Consider the following 22,387-nt stretch of genomic DNA (forward strand, 5'->3'; position numbering starts at 1 on the left):
AAACAGCTTGTGTCAGAGCTTCTGTGTCAGGCACTTCAGTGTAAGGTCCATCCCTGGGTGACTGTCAAAATGGATTTCATGGACAATTAACTCCAGTTGAACATAAAAGCTTTCGAAGTTGGATAAAATCCTTGTCTTGTCTATCATCTTTTACCTTCGTGGCTACCCTGTACTCTTTCTGCCAGGTCACACCGCCTCCATTCCTGAAAGACTACTGACAGCTTAAAGCCTTATGCCTTCCTAAGATGGGTCAGAGAGCTGAGCTTCCCTGAACTTCTGTCTGTGGCCCTCACTTCCTTCTAAGTTGGGATACTCTACAGGGTGGTCTGGAAGGGGATCAGTGTGATCACTCATACTCACTGCTGGAGTTGACAAACCACTAGTGACAAGAGAATCACTGTGCACCACCACCCATTGAGCAGGAACCAACATCCTCTGCGTTGCTTGGGATGAAGCCATACCAGAACCAAAAGACATATTGGGCAGCTGCTGTGGTCTTTTCCTCTGGGCTGATTGTTGCTGTTTAGGCAGTTGTCTAGCCATTGCGTTTTTTTCTTTTGGAAGGGATGTGTTGAGATAGATGTGTAGGGATAGATGAAGATGACAGTCAGGCTGCTTGACTCTGGGTGATGGCATTAGCAAAAGCAGTGTCACGGTTTGGGTATTATGTAGATCTGGCTCTGTACCCTTAGATATGACTAACATGTATAGGAAACTAGGTGCCTTGATGATACTTTGGCTCATGGGTATGAACAGGAGATTAGGTATACTAGTGACAGAAAATGGATAACGGAAAAGCAGCGCTTAAAAATAGAAATACAAACAATTTTAATATAACCAAATGTCTTATAGGTACATCAAAACTCACAAGAATTAAAAAATTATGAAACCACTAAAACAGCATAAGTAACTAGCATGCAATGTCCCAGCAGTACGATGGCTGTACTCACCAGCGAGTAACAAGTTGGTATGCAAAGTGGAAGCTGTTGCGCTGATAGGTGATGGTATACAGCGGCAGATGTAATTGCTGGCTAAAGCAAAGTGGTTGGTGCAGGTGCAGGTCTGTATGCAGCATGGAAGCTGCAGCGCTGACAGGTAATGGAACCCAGCAGCAGGTGGAGATTTGGTAGTTGTAAACTCACTGGCTGACCAGAGTGGAAGAAGTAGGTCTGTATACAGCATGGAAGCAGTGGTGCCCTCAGGTGACGATACTCAGCACAGATGGTAAATAGTGAGAATCCACGAAGTATCGGATAGAGGGCCTGATTCAGCAAGGAATGCAAATGTGCGCACGCACGCACTCAGCTGCTGCGTATATATGCTAATGAGTGCATACGCACAGCAACTGCAGCACAAGATGCAGACACCCAGCAATACATAAACCAAAAAGATTGGGCAACCCTAAAACTCTGCGCACTCCTTATAAAGTAGCACACACCATACAGCAAAGAAACCAATACAATACTATGAATATAGTCTTACTGCCCAAAGGGAATGTTCAATGTGATGGATGCAGTTCTAGTTCTTCTTGTATGGGATCTCGCCGAAAATGGAAAAAGAGAACAAACAAGAATAAAATAATATAGTGTAGTAATTCATAAAAAGTCTCTCAAATAACACAAATAAGTGGTGATTTCTTCCTCTAAATATGAACAGAAAGGATGATCGTACCGCACTCACGTTCAAAAACTATGACTTCCACATATAAAGGTATCTTTAAATCAGATGGCCTCGTCACCACTGTGCAGCATACCAATAGTGAAGTTCACCCATGCAAATGGTGTAGTATAAAGAAGGCGGGCGTACCCCAACTCACACTGATCATAAATTCATAGGCCAATAAAGGTATCTTTGAGCTTCGACACTTCTATTCGTTGTGGTTGATGACTTATCCTCTTACTCCAAACATATGAATATGGAATGGGATAAACCTTTTTTGTGATGGTTGGATATGTCTGTTTTATTTCTATTTATGTGAAACATGGAGTATAATTAATTGAGACCCCGCCCCTTTTCATGGGAGGAGTGACATCCCAGGGGTATATAAAGCTGTTTGGTGTATTCTGCACTACACACCTTGAGAAAGACTTATTGCTGAAACGCGTTGGTGGTAGCAGGATACAAGGGGACCCTGTGGATTTCTGCAGCAGTGACCTGTGGTGAAAAAGTCTGGACCTTTAATCCACTCAGGTCATTGTTTTTGTTTTCCATCTGTTTTATTTCCACTTGGTTACCCGTTTTTTAACTTGTATTGTATGGTGAACCATTAAACTTTTTAAACTGACGTTTGATGGTTGGTTTCCACTTTATCCCATTCCATATTCATATGTTTGGAGTAAGAGGATAAGTCATCAACCACAACGAATAGAAGTGTCGAAGCTCAAAGATACCTTTATTGGCCTATGAATTTATGATCAGTGTGAGTTGGGGTACGCCCGCCTTCTTTATACTACACCATTTGCATGGGTGAACTTCACTATTGGTATGCTGCACAGTGGTGACGAGGCCATCTGATTTAAAGATACCTTTATATGTGGAAGTCATAGTTTTTGAACGTGAGTGCGGTACGATCATCCTTTCTGTTCATATTTAGAGGAAGAAATCACCACTTATTTGTGTTATTTGAGAGACTTTTTATGAATTACTACACTATATTATTTTATTCTTGTTTGTTCTCTTTTTCCATTTTCGGCGAGATCCCATACAAGAAGAACTAGAACTGCATCCATCACATTGAACATTCCCTTTGGGCAGTAAGACTATATTCATAGTATTGTATTGGTTTCTTTGCTGTATGGTGTGTGCTACTTTATAAGGAGTGTGCAGAGTTTTAGGGTTGCCCAATCTTTTTGGTTTGTGACTTATCTATTGGGGGTTGGTGATCCCCCCCACGGTCAATCCTTCTTTGCAGCCCCCTTGTGCGCAGTTGTCCACTGTACCTTTATTTTCATATAATCACCCAGCAATACATGATGCCACCCACCTCCCTTTACTCACAGCCAGAGTAGTACGGAAGTTAGCGGAAACTTCAGTAACATCAAGAACCATCGGACCCATACGCACAATTGGTGGTTAACCTGACCCTCCCGCAGACTTTGCTACATCTCCTGCACGCAGTGGGAGCTCAGGCTACGTAAGGTCTTGCAATGGCTAAATTTATGCACGCCTCTGCAACGGCATTGAAACACACTGACATGCCTGCGTTCGCATGACCACACCCCTGTCACCACCCACAAATGGTACTTCCTGTCAATCACTGGGTGGTAGGTCTGCGTGCTATCTGTGATCGCATACCCATTTGCAGCACCTGGTTTCGTGCCCACATACTGTGTCTTATACGCATGCGCAGAGTCCAAACATTGGCGGGCTGCGTGCGAAAACAGCATTGTGTTCCTTGCTGAATGAGGCCCAGAGTCACAGAGGACATGATCACAGGATACAGAAGAAAGCCTGGAGCCTAGAACTATCCTGGCTAGACCAATGGCTATTGGCAACATCCTATTTAGACCAGTTCCTGTGAGAAACCCAATGCCTGAACAATATGTTCCTTCACACATTATTCAGGCAATAGGTTGCTCACAGGAACTGGTTTAAGAAGGATGTGGTCAATAGCCAGTGGTCTAGCTGACCAGGTGAGCACACAGGTGCATCAGTTAATCACAGGGAGGTGTCTCAGGGATGTCTTGGAAACCAAAATAAATTAATGTCTGAGTCTGTAAGGAATGCTAAGACCCCGATTCGTGACAAGCAGTAATGGTTCCACCACAAAGATCATTCCCCAGGTCTACATCAAATGGAAGGCCAGCCGTGATGACAATATCTCGCAACTCTTGGACAGTTCCCTAGTCCAGGTAGACTCTTGTCATATGTACCTCTTGATCAAATCCATCTGCCTTGGTCACTTAAGCAGTGTGATCCTGCAATACTGCAGCAGAATCAATAAGGTGGGGGCTCACTACAGTAATGGTGGCCCCAGAGTCTCTTAATCCTTTTCCTTGCATGGGTACTACTTGGACTGGAGGCAGGTGCCACCACATTTTGTGGTTTCAACTTTGCCATGCAGATAACACACTCCGCAGAATCTGCCTGCTTCTCGTCACACTTCATTTTATTGACTTGAGTGGAAACAGTCTCTTTGGGCTCACCTCTGCATGTCAAACAAACAAGCCAGGCTCCAGTACTCGGATTTGGAGCACAAGTCTGGTTGGCTGCTGGTAGGGCACTTTTACCATTGTGGCTGAATTGCTACATATTTTATGGCTAGCTGGGCCACCATCTTTAAGTTGAGTGCCTTTTGGTCTAGCCCCCTCTCTTTCATCTCTGAGGTGAACCTTTGTTAAAACTGCTACTGGTAAATCTGGTCAATCATCATGTGGTGTTACTAGATCACTTCACCCAGTTCACCACATACTGCCTCAGCTGGGTGGTAAACTGCTTATGGGTGCTGTTAGGGTTCTTGGGTGAGTCCTGGAACTTTTTCCTGTAGGACTTAGGAGTGATAAAGTATCACTGTAAGAAGGCCCTTACGACTTCATCATAATCTCCACAGTCCTCCATAACAACTCCTCGATATGCCTCCAGTGTCTCTCCATGCAGAGTGGGCACAAGGTGTCTGACCTACCCCTTAAACAAATCATGGAGTTTTCTAGTTCTTTCAAAAACTTGTAAATGTGCATCAGTGTCTCTGTCACTATCCACAAATCTGGCAACAGTTTCCTAGGTCAATGGTGCCCAGTTGTCATACCACCTCTGGGTGATGAGCATCCACTCTTTCTAGGTTGCTCGGCCTCCCAATTCCACCAGTCTTTCAGCTAGGGTACCTTGAAACATTACACTGTTTTCATCCATCCTGTGTATTCTCCTGCACTGTAGTTACTCCTCTCCTAAGTAACTCTGCTTTTCCAATCTGGTGACTGAAAAGCCACCTGGGATTATCCCATCGCTATGCTACCAATATCTGTGACCAGATGACCTTGCCTCACCAAGCAACCAAAGATTAATTTTCATCCCACTGGATTTTGGAGTATTAAGGATTCTTTCTTACCATCAGTAATCACTTGTTACTGACTCTGCCCACTGCACATTGCACGGATAACTTGCTGCCACCACCATGCTTCTTTAATCAGCACCTGGGACTGCGTGTTCCACCCATACTCCTACACTGACACCTTAAATCTCTTCTCCCAGGCTCCTACTTTGGAACCTGGTACCGCCAGGACTGGCACTATCATAAGGCAGCTTTAGGTAGCTGCCTAGAGTGCTGTCAACTGGAGGGCGTGCTGGTTTCATTAAGTGTAGTGCATACCGCACATACTGTAAGTGAGGTCCGTACTACACAGTAGCAAACACACAGCCGCCAGTGCCAGCGGCTGTGTTTGTTTTAGCAGCCAATGAGAGTTAGACAAACTCTCATTGGCTGCTACACCCAATGCTGGAGCAGGGCTGGAGCTCCATATTTTGGCTTCTGCAGTGGGTGATGGGAGAGAGATGTCATGATGCAGAGCGGGCCGGCCCGGGAGGACAGAGTAGTGGATGGCAGTTGGCGCAGGAGTGGGGATTCATGTGATTTTGTTATTTTTTTGTGTCTTTTTCTGGCACTGTTGGGGGGACTATATTAGGGGCACTACTGGGGGCACTGCATTGGAAGGTCCACTACTGGGGGCACTGCATAGGCTGAGACTATTACTGAGGGCACTATATAAGGGGCACTGCTGGGGGGGAGTACTACTGGTGGCTCTATATAAGGGGCACTGCATAGGGGGGACAACTTGGGGCACTAAAGGGCACTACTGGGGGCACTGATTCAGGGTACCACTACTGGGGGCACTGCAAAGGGGAGGCTACTACTGGGGGCACTATATAAGGGTCACTACTGGGGGCACTACATAGGGGGACTACTACTGAGGGCACTGCATAGGGAGACCACTACTGAGGTCATTGCATAGGGGGGACTACTACTGGGGGCACTGCCAGGGCCGGCTCCAGGGGTCAGAGCACCCTGTGCCAGCCCTCATCATTGCACCCTATCTTTGTGCACAGCTGTGCCGTGCGCGACTGAAAATAGGGTGTGGCCTAATTACCATAGACCACACCCCCTGCGTGACATTATTAGGAGGCATGCCCACCTCCAAATAACATCAGGCTGGGGGGAACCTCACTAGCTGGGCTTCCCCCAGCCCCTCTCCCATCACTGACTGGATGTTGTGCGCATGCGCGCAGCATCCATTCAGAGTCTCTGGGGTCCGGCACCACCACACAGTTGCGGCAGTGGGGGCCCCCAACCTCCCGATTTGCCCACCCATGGGCTGAAGTGGCTGTCTTGCTGAAATCGGGATGTTGGGGAGGGGTGCGGCCTCTATGGGTGGCGCCCCTGTGCGACCGCAAAGGTCGAACACCCCTATTTATGGCCCTGGGCACTGCTGAGGGCACTGTATAAGAGGCACTGTATAAGAGGCACTCCTGGGGGCACTGCGTACAGGGGACCACTACTGGGGGCACTGTATTAGGGCTTGTGTAGCTATCTGAGGGTAGGGGGGTGGGGAGGGAAATCACAAGGCTGAAGCTATGTCTAGGGTGTCAAGAAAACGTGCACCAGCCCTGGGTACCGCCTCTGCTGCAGCCACACCTCCTGATAGGTGTTGGCTGGTTTCCATTGGTCCCTCCAAATAGACCAGGCCCTGCATGGTAGCTGGCAGAGGGCTTGAGGTTGGAGACACTGGGCTTAATTCCAGAACAGCCGCAGAACAGAATAGTGTTTGGGGCAATTCTGTTGTCACAGGATACAGATGCAGTCGTCATAAAGGCAAGATGTTTATTGCTCAAATGGTCTTCAAAAAGACTCTTCCCCTTTTCAACTATTACAGATGTTCACAGCACTACATCTCTTCTTGATGTCACAGAGGGTATACATAAAACTGTACTTATCTGAATCAGGCCCAATGTTAAAGAGCATATAAGATTTCTAGCCATATGCTGAAGTAATCCACTGGTAGCTACAACTACAGAACTGCGAATTTGGCTTCATTCATAATAAGCAGATAATTACTATAGTACAGGGGTGTCGGAACGATTTTTTGTTGGGGGGGTCAATACAAAATCGTTCCGGCGCCAAACCCTCTCTCCTCTCTCTTCCTCTCTCCTCCGCTTATCACGTCAGGGGCTGTGCTTGATAGTAATATGCTGCACAGCCCTGCACTGCATGGAGGAGGAGATGTGCAGTGTTTTAACTTAATAACCACACATTACACATACCTGCCAACTCTTCCTGATTGTCAGGGAGACTCCCTGAAATAGCAGCAATCTCTCTGACTCCCTGAAGAGTCTACCAATCTCCCTGATTGCACCTTACCCCCATTATGTAGCTGTTATATATAAAAAAGCAGAGATATATACATTTAAATGGGATCATTAGTATCATTTCCCTGCATTGGGTATAAGGCACAATGATCCCTATGGCTACATGCATTTTCTGAAAAGTATTAGTGTGTTTTCATCACCAGGAAGATCTTACTGACTGCTTTGGGGCTCGCTTACATTTGGATGTAAGTCAGGTTTAGGACACGCCCCTCAGATGTAGCAGGACACGCCCACTTGACCACCGGACTCATAGGTGCTGCTTTCACAATCTCCCTGAAATGCTTTTTCAAAAGTAGGCAAGTATGACATTACACCTCCTCCATATGGTGCAGGGGCTGTGCAGCTGCAGCCAATTACTATAAAGCCGCACATCCCTGACAGGCCGTGGCTGTCGCTCATTTGAAATGTTTGGGCACCCTTGCCCCACCTGTATCATTGACGCCCATGCTACAATATACAGTATATCCTTGCTAGACAGTCCATTTTAAACAACCAGGGAGTAACATATATAATAGTAACTGCAACTCGGAGGATTAATATATTACCAATATATACACAAGGTTCATACAGCCTGATGCAGAGTCATACACATACCCTATGGTTTATGTACAGCTCTGATTGTTGGAGACCAGCACATGTGTGGGATATGCTCTGTGCATGTGCAGGTCTCTATAATCTAGTATGCTTCCAGTGCCCCAAAGCTGCAGTATCATTAACATACTGCAGCCATTGGGGGCGGGGAATGGGCAGACCTGGCCTGCTTTTGTAAGTCGGGTAATCATGACATTCACAACATTGAGCAGTAGGGGCTGGTGCATGATAAAGTCATTATGGTGCAAATTGCTTTGTCATGCCCCTGCAGACTGTTGGAGTTTTGCTGTCTCACACTCTCATCTGCATTTGTACTGACTGTACATCTATCAGCCATATTCAACTAGGAGTGAAAAGCCGTTTTCGGAGAAAAAGTTTCACCGGTGATGTCATTTCGCCAGCGAAAACTTATCCCCGTATTCAATTGCGGAGACTTTTCGCCAGTGCGGAAACGCAATGCAATGAACCCGGGAAAAAAGTTTTGCCTGTGAATAGGTGTCGAAAAAAAGTGCCGAATTGGGGTTTTGGGGTGCAAACGTCCGGAAACCACCCAGCACCCTTGGGACAGGTCCCCAAATGTAAACTGTGTCAAAAAAGTTTAAAAAATACTTAAGAACACCCCAAAAAAGCACTTTCATTTTGGGGGCAAAAAATAAGTTGGGGGACAAACTTAAAAACTAGCAAAAATAGACTTTAGGGGGGTGCCCAAGTATGGGGCAGGTGTATTTATGATTGCAGGTGCTTGCGGAAGGTGGATCATTTACATTTGTTTTTAAATTTCACATTAGCAACTTTAAAATATGCTAGCACCCATTTTCATGTACCCCAAATTTGCTGGGACTAGTTATTTTGATGGAAAAATATTGTTTAATGCTATTCTTCACCACTTATGCAAAGACACTAATAGCAAGCAAATGAGAGAACTTAAGTACCCAGAATAGCTTTATTAGGGGTACTAGTACACCCCTATAGTGATCCCCTATGTTAGTGCAGCTTTTTGGAGGGTTCAGACTGTTTTCCCCATATCTGACAGTACTTTCGCCGGGTCCGAATTTGCCGGGTGCCGTTTTCGCTGATTTCTAATTGAATACGGCGAAAAGCGGGGACGCGCGCGATACTTTTCCTCATACAAAACCAGCGATGACAGCGAAAATTCCGGCATGTGAAAAGTACAGGACTTTTCGCTCCTAATTGAATACAGCCCTATATCTGACACTACCTATTAGGGAACTGCTGGCCTGACTTAATGCCCTTGTATCCTTTTATGTTTGTATATTGCAGGACAGCTCCCATTACTGATGAGTCCCCACTAAGCCAGAAATGTCCCAGCACCCTCCTTCAATTCACTAATAAAAGCTGCAAAGTTTCCTTCTATTACTGAGAGTCTGTGTGCAGTGTGTGGGGTGAGGTCTTTCTCAGTGGCACAACTACTACTCTGTTGATCCGGGTGGAGACATTTTGCCAAGAGACTGTATTGAAACGTTCTGATCAACAGGCTCCAGGACACGCAGGACCCAGGAATTATATACAAGTAAGAGGACACAGATCAAATGCTTTCAAACAGATGACAGATATCTGGGACGTATTAATCCTAATATTACACAGGTTTTCTAATGAACACTAAAGGTTATAACATCAGATGTCACATATTATAAGAAAGGAGATCAGAACAGATATGATAAAACAGATATGGATATGATTTGTGTATTATAATGTCATATGTACTGTATGTTACAGCTGTATTCACTCTACACATAGCAGACATACTTTCACTTTTGTTACATGTCTTCAGGTTCAATCTGGCCCAGAGGGGTCCTGGGGAAATCCCCCGTAATTCCCACTTCCTGAGGTCCCAACCCCTCCTTTAGGGGTCACATATACAGTGCATTAATGTGACGTATATAGATGGTGTCACAACGCTGTGCACCAGCCAACACACAGATACGCCAACCTGATGTAGCTAGGTGGTTGTGACATGGGTTTTACTTAAGCTGCCACCACAAAGAGTACTAGAATAGCGCTCTTGCGTTCGCCAGACACTTAAATCTCACTTAAACTTACAGTTATTACACAAATGTAGCATGGGCCTCTCCAGGCATGTGAATTCATTAGAGCACAGAGATAACACTGATAAAGATTTAGGATTTATTGAGAAAAACTCGTTATCGCCGATGATGTCATTTTCGCCTGTTTTAATTATCCCCGTATTCAATTTCACTGGTGAAAAGTCTTTGAAAAAAAACGGGGATAACTTTTCTCCACTGAATAGGTAGCAAAAAAAGTGCAGAATTTCAGGTTTAGTGGTGCAGGCTTAAAAAAATAGCCTGCACCCCTGGGAATGTCCTTTAAAAATTATGGCCCTCATTCAGAGCCGTACGCTCTGAGCAGAGCGCACGCTCTGAATGAGGGCCGGCCTCCATGAAAATGGAGCGTCCTTCTGGACGCTCGTATAGCTGTGGGTCACCACCCACAGGCTATACGAGCGTGCATTTTGATGGCCGCGATGGTCGAGACCATCGCGACCATCGAAATTGCGAGCTGGAGCCTGCGGTTGAGGTTTTCAACTGCAAGCTCCGGAGTTATTTTGGCTCTATCAGAGCCAAAATCACTCCCACTGACATCACTAGTGATGTCAGTGGGCCGGCTTTTGACGCCACCGGCACGCCTACCAAAGGGGGCGTGCTGTCAATCAACATTGACAGCACGCCCCCTTTGATCGGACACAACGAGCGAAGGACTTTCCTTCGCTCGTCGCGTCTGGCGCATGCGCACGACGGAGCTCCCTCCGTCGTGCGCATGCTCAGTCCAGAACATCGACCCACTTGCGAGCGGACAGCCGCTCGCGAGTGGGTCTGAATCAGGCCCTATGTGTGTTAAAAAAATATATAAATAAAAAATCGGGACACCCAAAAACATATTTTACATTTTGGGGTTAAAAAAAAAAATAGGGAACACACTTCTTAAATAGCTACTGTAAATTAAATCCAGATGGGTTCCAAAGTATGCGGCAGGTGTTTTCTTCAATGCGGGTAGTGGCGGCAGGTGCATTTTTGAAGAATTTAAAAAAATAATTTTAGAGACTTAAAAATATGCTTGCACCCATTTTCATGTACCCCAAATTTGATGGGCATAGTTATTTTTCCCCGAAAAAATTGCTAAATGCTCTTCTTTGTCACCTTCTTTAAAGCCGCATTTATGCACCTGCCATGGCTATTTAAAAACCGACTTCCCTTCAGCATGTAAAAACGGGGGTATCCATAGTGATCACCAATGTCTGGAAAAGTCCAGCAGGCGAAAAGTCCAGACTTTTTGATCAAATTGAATACGGACCATAATTTGTAAAGTATTATAAACAAAAAATAAATATTTTAAAAAAATAATTATATAGGGGTCTATTCATTAAGATAAAAATATCCCCTGAAATATTTAAGGATTGATCTCGCTGCGAGTTCAATCCAAGTATTAGAGGCATTCATCATGCCTCCTATACTTAATTATCACTTCCGAAAAGCTGCTCTTTTTGAGGAGACAGCTTTTCTTCTGTTACCTAGGGGTAAATTTACTAAGATTCGAGTTTGGTCGAGATGACAATCTCGGGTGAGTTTAGGCATGTTTTTGAACTCGCAAATTTACTAAAGGCAAAGTCGGGTGAGTTACAGAGAGATTTGTCTCATCTCACTCGCAAAACTCGGACGAGCTAGCAAACTCGAATCTTATCACCATCGGCCAAAGTATGAAGTACTTTTAACCTAAAAAATAAATCTTGCAAATTTATCAAGAATCGAGCTGTGAATCTCAGGTGAGATGCCTCCAAACTCACCAAAATAACATTTTAAACACTGACCTCCAGATCTGCGAGTTTGGCTGAAACCTACTGAAATTATTATTATTTTTTTTTCACTTGTTAAATATTTTTCAACTATTGGTAAAAAAATGGCATGAGGTCCCCCCAAAAAGACTAACCAGCCCCGGACTTGTCAGCCTGTCCTGGTTCTTAAAATTATAGGGAAAAAAATGTGTGGGTTTCCACTGTAAATTAAGAACCAGCAACAGGCAGCAGGGCCAGAGCTGGTTTTAAATATATGGATAACATTTTTGCATGAGTTTCACCATATATTTAAAACCAGCTCTGGACCCTTTCTAGCGGGGGACTGATGCCACAGCCAGGGGAGCCCTTTCATCGGGCCCCCCAGCTGCAGCATCAGCCCTGACCGCTAGTCAGCCCAGGCCAGGGATCCCTGGAGAGTTGGGGACCCCTCCAATAAAGGGGTCCCCCTCTCCAGGACATCTCTGGCCTAGGCTGATAGCCCGCTCCGCCACCCCTGGGCGGTGGGTGGCGGGTTGATAGAGTAGGTGTATCGAGTAAAAATTTGAATATTTGACATTGTCTATACAGTTGAACTACAAGTCCCAGGAAGCCTCCCCCACATGCTGATACTTAGAGAACCACAAGTACCAGCATGCGCGGCATTAAGGGCTCATTGGTACCTGTAGTTCACCTGTAAAGAAATGTGTAAAGAAAACACAACACACACCGTGAAAATAAAATGTTATTACATACATACATACACATACATACTCACCTGCTCCCAGATGCTCACGTCCCCTTCTCAACGTAAAGTATCCAATGGAAGAACCTGTAAAAAAAGATCCAATACTCACCTTTTGTCCCACGATGTTCTCCGCAGTAATCCAAAGAGGGCCCTGGATACACTGTATCAACACGCATAAGCATGTTGATACAGTAACGCTAATAAGAGCTCAGGGCTTGAGTTATCATTATTGCCGGGACGTTAGCCAATCAGTGGTGGCTTCCATTACTGGCCACCCATTGGCTGGGACTCACGTGGAGTAGCCACTCATTGGCTAAGTCCACGTGGGTCCCAGCCAATGAGCGGCCGCTAATGGAAGCCAGCGCTGATTGGCTGACATCCCGGCAATAATGATAACTCAAGCCCTAAGCTCTCATTAGCATTACTGTATCAACATGCTTATGCGTGTTGCTACAGTGTATCCAGGGCCCTATTTGGATTACTGCGGAGAACATCGTGGGACAAAAGATGAGTATTGGATCTTTTTTTACAGGTACTTCCATTGGATACTTTACATTGAGAAGTTGAGAAGTGGACGTGAACACCTGGGAGCAGGTGAGTATGTATGTGTACTGTATGTATGTATGTATGTATGTAATAACATTTTATTTTCAAGGCGTTGAGTTTTTTTACACATTTCTTTATAGGTGAACTACACGTACCAATGAGCCCTTAATGTCCCACATGCTGATACTTGTGGTTCTATAAGTACCAGCATGCAGGGGAGGCTTTCTGGGACCTGTAGTTCCACTGTATAGACAATGTGAAATATTCTAATTTTTACTCAATACACCTACACTATAAACCCGCCACCCACTGCCCAGGTGTGGTGGAGATAGCCCCGGGCTATCAGCCTAGGCCAGGGGAGCCCTGGAGAGGGGGTACCCTTATTGGAGAGGTCCCAAACTCCCCAGGGATTCTTTGCCTGGGCTGACTAGCAGTCAGGGCTGATGCTGCAGCTGGGGGGCCCGATGAAAGGGCTCCCCTGGCTGTGGCATCAGTCCCCCGCTAGAAGGGTCCAGGGCTGGTTTTAAATATATGGTGAACCTCACACAAAAATGTTATCCATATATTTAAAACCAGCTCTGGCCCTGCTGCCTGGTGCTGGTTTAGTGGAAACCCACACATATTTTCCCCTGTAATTTTAAGAACCAGGACAGGCTGACAAGTCCGGGGCTGGTTAGTCTTATTTGGGGGGACCTCACGTCATTTTTAAAAATAAAATGTAACCCTTTTTTACAGGTCTAACACACAAGCAGCAAGCAGATATTATACTGATATGTGCAGGCTGCTAGCTCGGGAGAGATTTGCAGAGAGAAAACACTGCAATCTCGGGTGAATAATCTCACCTTCACTTGCAACTCGGGGGAGAAATCTCGATTTGCTTCACCATCGAAAAACTCACTTTCAGCTAAATTCGCTTCTTAGTAAATTTGCAAAACAATAAAAAAAAAACGAACCCAAGTTTTGGCGATGCAAATTCGACTTTAAAAAAAACACAACTCGACAAAACTCGATTCTTAGTAAATTTACCCCCTAGACTCTTTGCAGTCTGTCTTGAAGCTGCACATGCTCTGCTTGAAGATAGGCTGTGAAGAGACAGTAAAGCGGGAGAGAAGATGCTCCTTCCCCCTGCCCGCTTACCTGCTCACTCCCTCACCGCTCACCCCCTGATGTCTGTCCCCTAACCCCCCACCACTGCCGCCGCAGAGCTGCAGCCATTGTGCCAGAGTCTGTGGACCCCCCACTAAGAACACGCAGCCATGCAGCGTCAGTCCCTCACCGCTGCTGCTGTGCCCTCTCCCTTGCTCACGGCTCACAGGAGGACTGATTGGGAAAATTTCTCATATAGGATAGCCTATTAGAATGGGTAAACTTGTAGTAAGTTATTCTAGTGGTAATGTTTGTGGCTGCCCAAAGCTCATCACCTGTGACTGTGTGTTTCTCCCTGGACCTATCCCAGTGACAGGGCAAATTTTGGAAGTGCTGATATATCATGTCACACTATATAAGCACACTATAAGCACTGCATATGTTACATTATACTGTATTCCCAGGACTATGGTGTATTAACTACAGTGTATAGCTGTTATCTTATACATTATCATGCATGTACTATCAGTATTATGTAATATAATGTAATAGGGTAAGAGTTTAGCAAATGTAATAGAATCCAGGAACATACAAACTCATATGTTTTTCAGAATCAAAAAACTCTCACTATTTAAACTCTCACCCAGATGTTTTCCCATTTTGAAAATAGAACCCGACCAATGTAATAGTGTGAGAGGTTACTGCTAAACTCTCACATTTTCTCTTATTATCGGCCCTACATATTTATTAAAGAGCCCGAACCCTTCACTCACTAATGGCTGATGAAGCCTCTGTAGTAGATTACCCTTAACCATCGATATTTAACAACCATCAATGATTAACTGCTGATGGACAATAGTTTTGCCATTGATGGCAGAGAGACAATTGTTCTCTGCCATCGATGACCAAGTGGGACCAAATTGTTTTTTTCGTTGTTAATGGGACAAGGCTTAGCACCACCCTTGGTGGCCACTAAGCCCTGTCCCCATTTCTGATTTGCTCATGGACCACTGTGCCCCGAGCAGCTATATCCATTGAGGGGTGCAAACCATCGATGGTTCACATAGATGTTTTTTATGTCATTGATGGTAATCACAGATGGAACCATTAATGGACACCCCACTGATGGCCATTCCTAATGGCCACACCCCCTTTGGTGGCTGACCACACCCCTTAAGCATGGGCCCCTATCACTGCATTCCTCCAGTGATTCTTCATGCCCTTGTACAATGCTGCATATCTCTGTGTGTGCACATTACTGCTCAGCCCCACCCCCTGTACTGATCTGTATCATGAGAAAGTTTTGTTTAATTTCTTCCTGTTTCCTAGAATGGCGTCTGCAGACCTGAGAGAGGAGTTGAGCTGCTCCATCTGCCTGAGCACTTATACAGACCCTGTATCCCTGAGATGTGGGCACAACTACTGCCGGGTCTGTATTGGGAAGGCGCTGGATGCACAGGAGGGGGCTGGGGGCTATTCCTGCCCGGAATGCACAGTAGAGTATAGGAAGCGTCCAGTACTGGAGAAGAACAGGAAGCTGAGTAACATTGTAGAACATTTCCTATGTAGTCAAGCAAAGCAGCAGGAGGAGACTCTGATATTCTGTACTTACTGTGACTCTCCTGTGCCGGCTACTAAATCATGTCTGCAGTGTGAGGCTTCATTTTGTGACAAACACCTGAGCAAACACAATAAATCCACTGTACACATTTTAACTGAACCCACTGATTTCCTGACAGACAGAAAATGCTCCGTACACAAGAAAATTGCTAAGTATTACTGCTCTGAGTACTCAGCCGCTATCTGTATGTCCCGCTGGGTGTCAGGAGACCACCGGGGTCACCACGTGGAGCTTCTAAATGTGGCCTCTGAGAAGAAAAAAGTGACACTGAGAACTGTTACTGAGACCCTGAAGCCTAAGAGAGGGGAAACTGAGAGGAGAGTGCAGCATCTACAGGGTCACAAGAGAGAGGAGAAGGAAAAAGCTGCCGGTGTCACTGAGAGAGACAGGACCATCTCTTCCAATGGGCTTGTTGGGCAGTTGACCAAGGGACCGAAGCTTGTAGGGGCCTGCCGACCCGCCCCCCTGAAGTCGCGTTCAGTTGGTAAATTTGTAATATTTTTATAAGCCGGCCGCTGGGGCACAGTACTCTGATCTAACCTCCCCCATCCCATCTCCTTCCCTCCCCCCCAAAGCCCCCCCGGTGATGAGTACTCACCTTAGTCCCAGTTTCACTTCATCTGCCGGCTTCAGACCAGTCTTTCTGCATGTGTGGGAAGTCTGATGGGCATGCAGGAGGATTTAATTTTATTGACCATTTACATTTTTTTTCCCATGAATGGGTGGGTAGGGGCCTGAGGGCCTGATTCAGACCCACTCGCAAGCGCTCGCAAGCGGGTCGATGGTGCCCTAATGCGCATGCGCATGACAGAGGGAGCTCCATCGAGCGCATGCGCGAGACTCGAATAACGATGGGGTAGCTGTCGTTATGGGTCTCACACCAAAGGGGGCGTGCTGTCGATGGTGAGTGATAGCACACCCCCTTTGGTGGGTGTGCCGGGGGCGTGGCTGCCAGACGTAGGCATTCCCATGGGAACGCCTACCGCCTGGGTCCGGCCCCACTGACATCACTAGTGATGTCAGTGGGAGTGATTTTGGCTCTGATAGAGCCAAAATCACTCCAGGGCTTGCGGTCACCGAGACCCTACCGCAGGGTCTCATCGCAAGCCCAATGGTCGCGATGGTCTTGACCATCGCGACCATCATCATGGACGCTCGCATAAGCTGTGGGTGGTAACCCACAGCTAAGCGAGCATCCAAAAGGCCGGAAGAAAAAAAAAAAACACGCCCTTATTCAGAGCGGGCGCTCGTTCAGAGCGTCCGGCTCTGAATCAGGCCCTGAGTGCATTGATTTTCCCTGGGCCCACATTGCTGTTAAGACAACCCTGGAGAGAGTCACTGATCTGTTTAGAGACATCAGGGATAAGTTAGACACTCTGGAGAGGGCGGTCCTGGGTGAGATCTTCAGACAGAAAGAGCAGATGTCACTCTCAGTCTCTGATCTGATCACACAGCTGGAGCTACAGAAGGACGAGCTGTCCAGGAAGATTAGTAGCATTGAGGAGATCTGTAATATCACTGATCCATTAGCTGTCCTGAAGAAAGTACTAGAAAGTGACATCATCAGTCACAGGAGCTGTGATGTCATCAGTGATGTAAGAGTTGCTGGATGTCTGGATGAGGGAATAATCTGCATACAAATTCCAGAAAGGAAGAGAAAGAATGTCCTTTATTGGCGCACAAATAGGTAAATCAATATAAATTAAAATATAACCTTTATTACGATGTTTAAAACCTTATTGTAGTGAAATATCAATAAAACGGATAGAGTCAGATATAGTGAAAAAAAAATGAAAAAAGTGTATAAAATTAATAACGCTGACACTAAGGGCAACTGTCTTCTTGTAAATAAAGTATCATATCCCAATCTGAGTATTCATGACTCTTGTGACTGATATATATTACTACCTAAGATAAATAAATGACTATTAGAATGCTGTACATGCAATTTCCCTAACAATTATATTAGAGTCTTGAGTCTGCAATGTCATTCTTCGATTCAATGGAGGTACTCAAACGACTTAACTGGTCACAGATCTTAGTATTAGTCTATTATTATATTATTCCTTCACTCCATAAGCTGTGTCAGTTTTAAAGAAACAGATATCATATACCTCTTAGTATTAAAACAACTGGTGTTGTATTATTCCTTCACTTTAGAGAAACAAGTATTGTATACCTCTTAATATTGAAACATTTTTTTACTGATTGCCAGCAGGCTAAATCTCAAAATGAATAAATGAGAAACTTTTTATTAGATAAATATTTTACTATTAAGGTTGATAATTCACTCAAATAGTAGCATGTTCTCTGCCAAAACATATGAGGAGTAATTATTGCTTGAGTGTATATAAAAAATCAGTTACATGCGATGTTACGTGTATTCATATCCCCGTTGGTAAGTGCCAGTTAGCGTTCAGTGTATCTTACAAATCATTCAGTAAGATCTCCACATATAATGATACAAAAACAGGAAAATATCTCATATTTGTCCGGTCTTTAGCCTGTGCACCAGCCTCGGATCGGAATACGAAGTTAAACTGATCTATTTAATCTATTGTTTTATTATCATTAATTGCGTTATACTGCTACATCTGTAATCTGCATTGGTAAGCAAATTGTTCACATAAGTGTCTGATCATATATATGTAGACTCAAGTCAATTGTGGCTTATTAGACTATGCCACGTTACAAGGCAATGTCAGCAATCAGCATGTCACTCCCGCAGTATTCAGACTTCTTTACATAGAACCCGAGCGTGCTGTAGCCACGTATCGGGTGATTTTGCACTTAGTATTGCCCTAACATTAACAGCATATTCCACATATCAACATTTGAATTAGGTAGTAGTTATTAAGGACAGTGCCCATGGCCAGCGTTGCCAAACCGCCGACGTACGTTTCACTAGTATGTTTTCTCTGTAGCAGTATAACGCAATTAATGATAATAAAACAATAGATTAAATAGATCAGTTTAACTTCGTATTCCGATCCGAGGCTGGTGCACAGGCTAAAGACCGGACAAATATGAGATATTTTCCTGTTTTTGTATCATTATATGTGGAGATCTTACTGAATGATTTGTAAGATACACTGAACGCTAACTGGCGCTTACCAACGGGGATATGAATACACGTAACATCGCGTGTAACTGATTTTTTATATACACTCATGCAATAATTACTCCTCATATGTTTTGACAGAGAACATGCTACTATTTGAGTGAATTATCAACCTTAATAGTAAAATATGTATCTAATAAAAAGTTTCTCATTTATTCATTTTGAGATTTAGCCTGCTGGCAATCAGTAACAAATGTTTCAATATTAAGAGGTATACAATACTTGTTTCTCTAAAGTGAAGGAATAATACAACACCAGTTGTTTTAATACTAAGAGGTATATGATATCTGTTTCTTTAAAACTGACACAGCTTATGGAGTGAAGGAATAATATAATAATAGACTAATACTAAGATCTGTGACCAGTTAAGTCGTTTGAGTACCTCCATTGAATCGAAGAATGACATTGCAGACTCAAGACTCTAATATAATTGTTAGGGAAATTGCATGTACAGCATTCTAATAGTCATTTATTTATCTTAGGTAGTAATATATATCAGTCACAAGAGTCATGAATACTCAGATTGGGATATGATACTTTATTTACAAGAAGACAGTTGCCCTTAGTGTCAGCGTTATTAATTTTATACACTTTTTTCATTTTTTTTTCACTATATCTGACTCTATCCGTTTTATTGATATTTCACTACAATAAGGTTTTAAACATCGTAATAAAGGTTATATTTTAATTTATATTGATTTACCTATTTGTGCACCAATAAAGGACATTCTTTCTCTTCCTTTCTGGAATTTGTATGCATGTAATCTGTTATTGTCCGTGGCGGCACCCCCAATGGAATATTGTATTAAACTAATCTACTATTGATGGGGTTTATGATAATAACTTTTGCTAGTGCAGTGGTTCCCTTCTCCCTTTCCCTTTAATGTACATGAGGGAATAATCTCACAGATGTTACACAGGGGACTTTTACACTTATATTCTGATGGATCTACAGACAAAGAGACAGTTCTCAGTGATGGATAAATCAGACATATTACTGGATATAAAGACAGCCTCTAATCACATTATTATATTAGGGGATCACAGATCTGTATCTTATACTGATGTAAATCAGAACAGACCAGATGGACCAGAGAGGTTTATAGTCCGGCAGGTGTTAAGCTCCTGTAGTTTCTCATCTGGGAAACATTACTGGGAAGTGGATGTGAGTGAAGCAGAGAAATGGCTGATAGGGGTGGCCGGTCACAGTATAGAGAGAAAGTTACCTGGTAATGAATCATTCATTGGTAATAATAATAAGTCCTGGGGCCTGTACTTTGTGAAACACCTTACAGTATGTCAGAACAATATACATAGAAAAATAGCAGGCATAGATGCAGGTTCCCGTGTGCAGACAGTGGGGATATACCTGGACTATGAGGCCGGGCGTCTGTCCTTCTATCAGCTGTGTGACCCCATCAGACACTTACACACCTTCTCCGCCACCTTCACTGAGCCCCTGCATGCTGCCCTCTGTGTGAATGACAATGCCTGCCTCACAATAACAAAATAAATCATATAAGTAGATTGCTCCATGACATCCTAATACATTTACATTTTTTGCTAATAGTGAATAACTGAGTTTTGACACAATTTATTTGGTTCTTCTTTATATTATCAGCTATTAATCAAAGAGCGACTATAGGTGTAGAACTAAAATCTAATTCCTACAGTATATAATTCATATGTATTTGCCAAATAGTAATTTCAACCCAAACGTGATAACCTATAAAGGGGATGCCTGAATTCCTGGCATGTGGGATACTTGTGCTCAGAATGCCGGTGCTATAATCCTGAAACCAGTCACAATCCTAGTGCAGCAATCCTGACAGTAAGTAATGGGGTTAGGGGGAGGGTTAGGCACTAGGGGGAGGGTTATGTTTAGGCACTAAGGGGAGGGTTAGGCACTAAAGGTGGAGGGTTAGGGTTAGGCACTAGGGGGGGTGGTTAGGTTTAGGCTCTGTGGGGAGGGTTAGGGTTAGGCACTAGGGGGGAGGGTTAGGGTTAGGCTCTGGGGGGAGGGTTAGGCACTAGGGGGGGTGGTTAGGTTTAGGCTCTGGGGGGAGGGTTAGGCACTAGGGGGGTTGGTTAGGTTTAGGCTCTGGGGGAGGGTTAGGGTTAGGCACTAGGGGGGTGGTTAGGTTTAGGCACTAGGGGGGTGGTTAGGTTTAGGCTCTGGGGGAGGGTTAGGGTTAGGCACTAAGGGGGTGGTTAGGTTTAGGTTCTGGGGGGAGGGTTAGGGTTATGCACTGGGGGGGTGGTTAGGTTTAAGCACTAGGGGGGTGGTTAGGTTTAGGTACTAGGGGGGAGGGTTAGGCACTAGGGGGGTGGTTAGGTTTAGGCTCTGGGGGGAGGGTTAGGTTTAGGCTCTGGGGGGAGGGTTAGGTTTAGGCTCTGGGGGAGTTTAGGTTTAGGGTGCGGAGAGGGAGGGTTGGGGTTATGATACTTACCCGACAAGTGTCGGTATCCTAAACCTATAGGGATGCCTGAGCACCGGCATTGGGATGCCCAACAATATAAAGTTCAAGATAACTGGGCTGCAGAGTTCCCCTGATCTGCAGATTCCTGTAGTCAGTGATCCGGTTCTGGTCTTTTACCAGCTACTAAGGAGGGTCTGTGTCAGGCAGACGGGATGTAATCATAATGTTTATATTCATGGCCGTGCCATAACTCCACCCCCTCACAACATCTTATACTGCCTGGTTAAAGCTACTTCTGTGTGCAGCTTTGCAATTGCGATCCTTAATGAATCACCCCCTGTAGCTGGATTAGATAAATATCTTTCTAAACCCCAATAAGACCATTTAGGTAAGCATCTCTGCAATGACATAATTAGTGCTACAATGAAAACAATAAATTCAAAGGGATGTATTTACTAAAGTGTGTTTTTTTTTTAGAAGTGGAGATGTTGCCCATAGCCATGTAAGAATTAAGTATGAAACTAATACTAATTGCATCACTATTCATTTTATATACTTAGGTCAGAATAAAAAGGCTATATATCAGAATGTGTAACAACTAGTAGATAGGGAGTTTGGTGTAAGAAATGACGTGTGAGCAGAAAGTTTGGTTTGTTTATATGTAATGTCTTATGTGCATAAATGTTTGTGCTCTAACATATATTTTCATGATTTGTTTTTGCAAATCTGTCATTTGTTCATTTTAATATTTTATGGGTAACAAGGTGATCAATTTTTAAATATACGTCTAATTAAAAGTTAATTATTATTTTGGCAATTTTGAATCTTCCTAATGTGTCAAGTGGTACTTTTTTCTCTTTCCCTCCCCCCTTTTTTCATTTTGTTAATCTCAGGGCTGGATTATAGGCAGGGCAGACGAGGTGGTCGTACAGGGCCCCCCACACTTTGGGGGCCCCCACACTGCGGCAAGCATTCTGGAGTCTGGACACTCTCTGACCGGTTCCACCTGGCAGCAGACAGCAGCAGTGACAGCTGAGCACACTGACTCGTAGCTGACGATGGAAGCCCCGCCCCCTCATTGCCGCTATTCACA

The 22,387-nt window shown here is 44.4% G+C and overlaps 1 pseudogene; it reads left to right on the forward strand.

Annotated features, from left to right (window-relative positions):
- The first annotated feature begins 12,940 nt into the window (after positions 1-12,940).
- LOC148534912 (E3 ubiquitin/ISG15 ligase TRIM25-like) lies at positions 12,941-20,537 on the forward strand (annotated as a pseudogene).
- The last annotated feature ends 1,850 nt before the right edge of the window (positions 20,538-22,387 follow it).

The sequence above is a fragment of the Taudactylus pleione genome, unplaced genomic scaffold (assembly GCF_031769625.1).
Source record: "Taudactylus pleione unplaced genomic scaffold, aTauple2 ptg000061l, whole genome shotgun sequence".
Taxonomy (NCBI): Eukaryota; Metazoa; Chordata; class Amphibia; order Anura; family Myobatrachidae; genus Taudactylus; species Taudactylus pleione.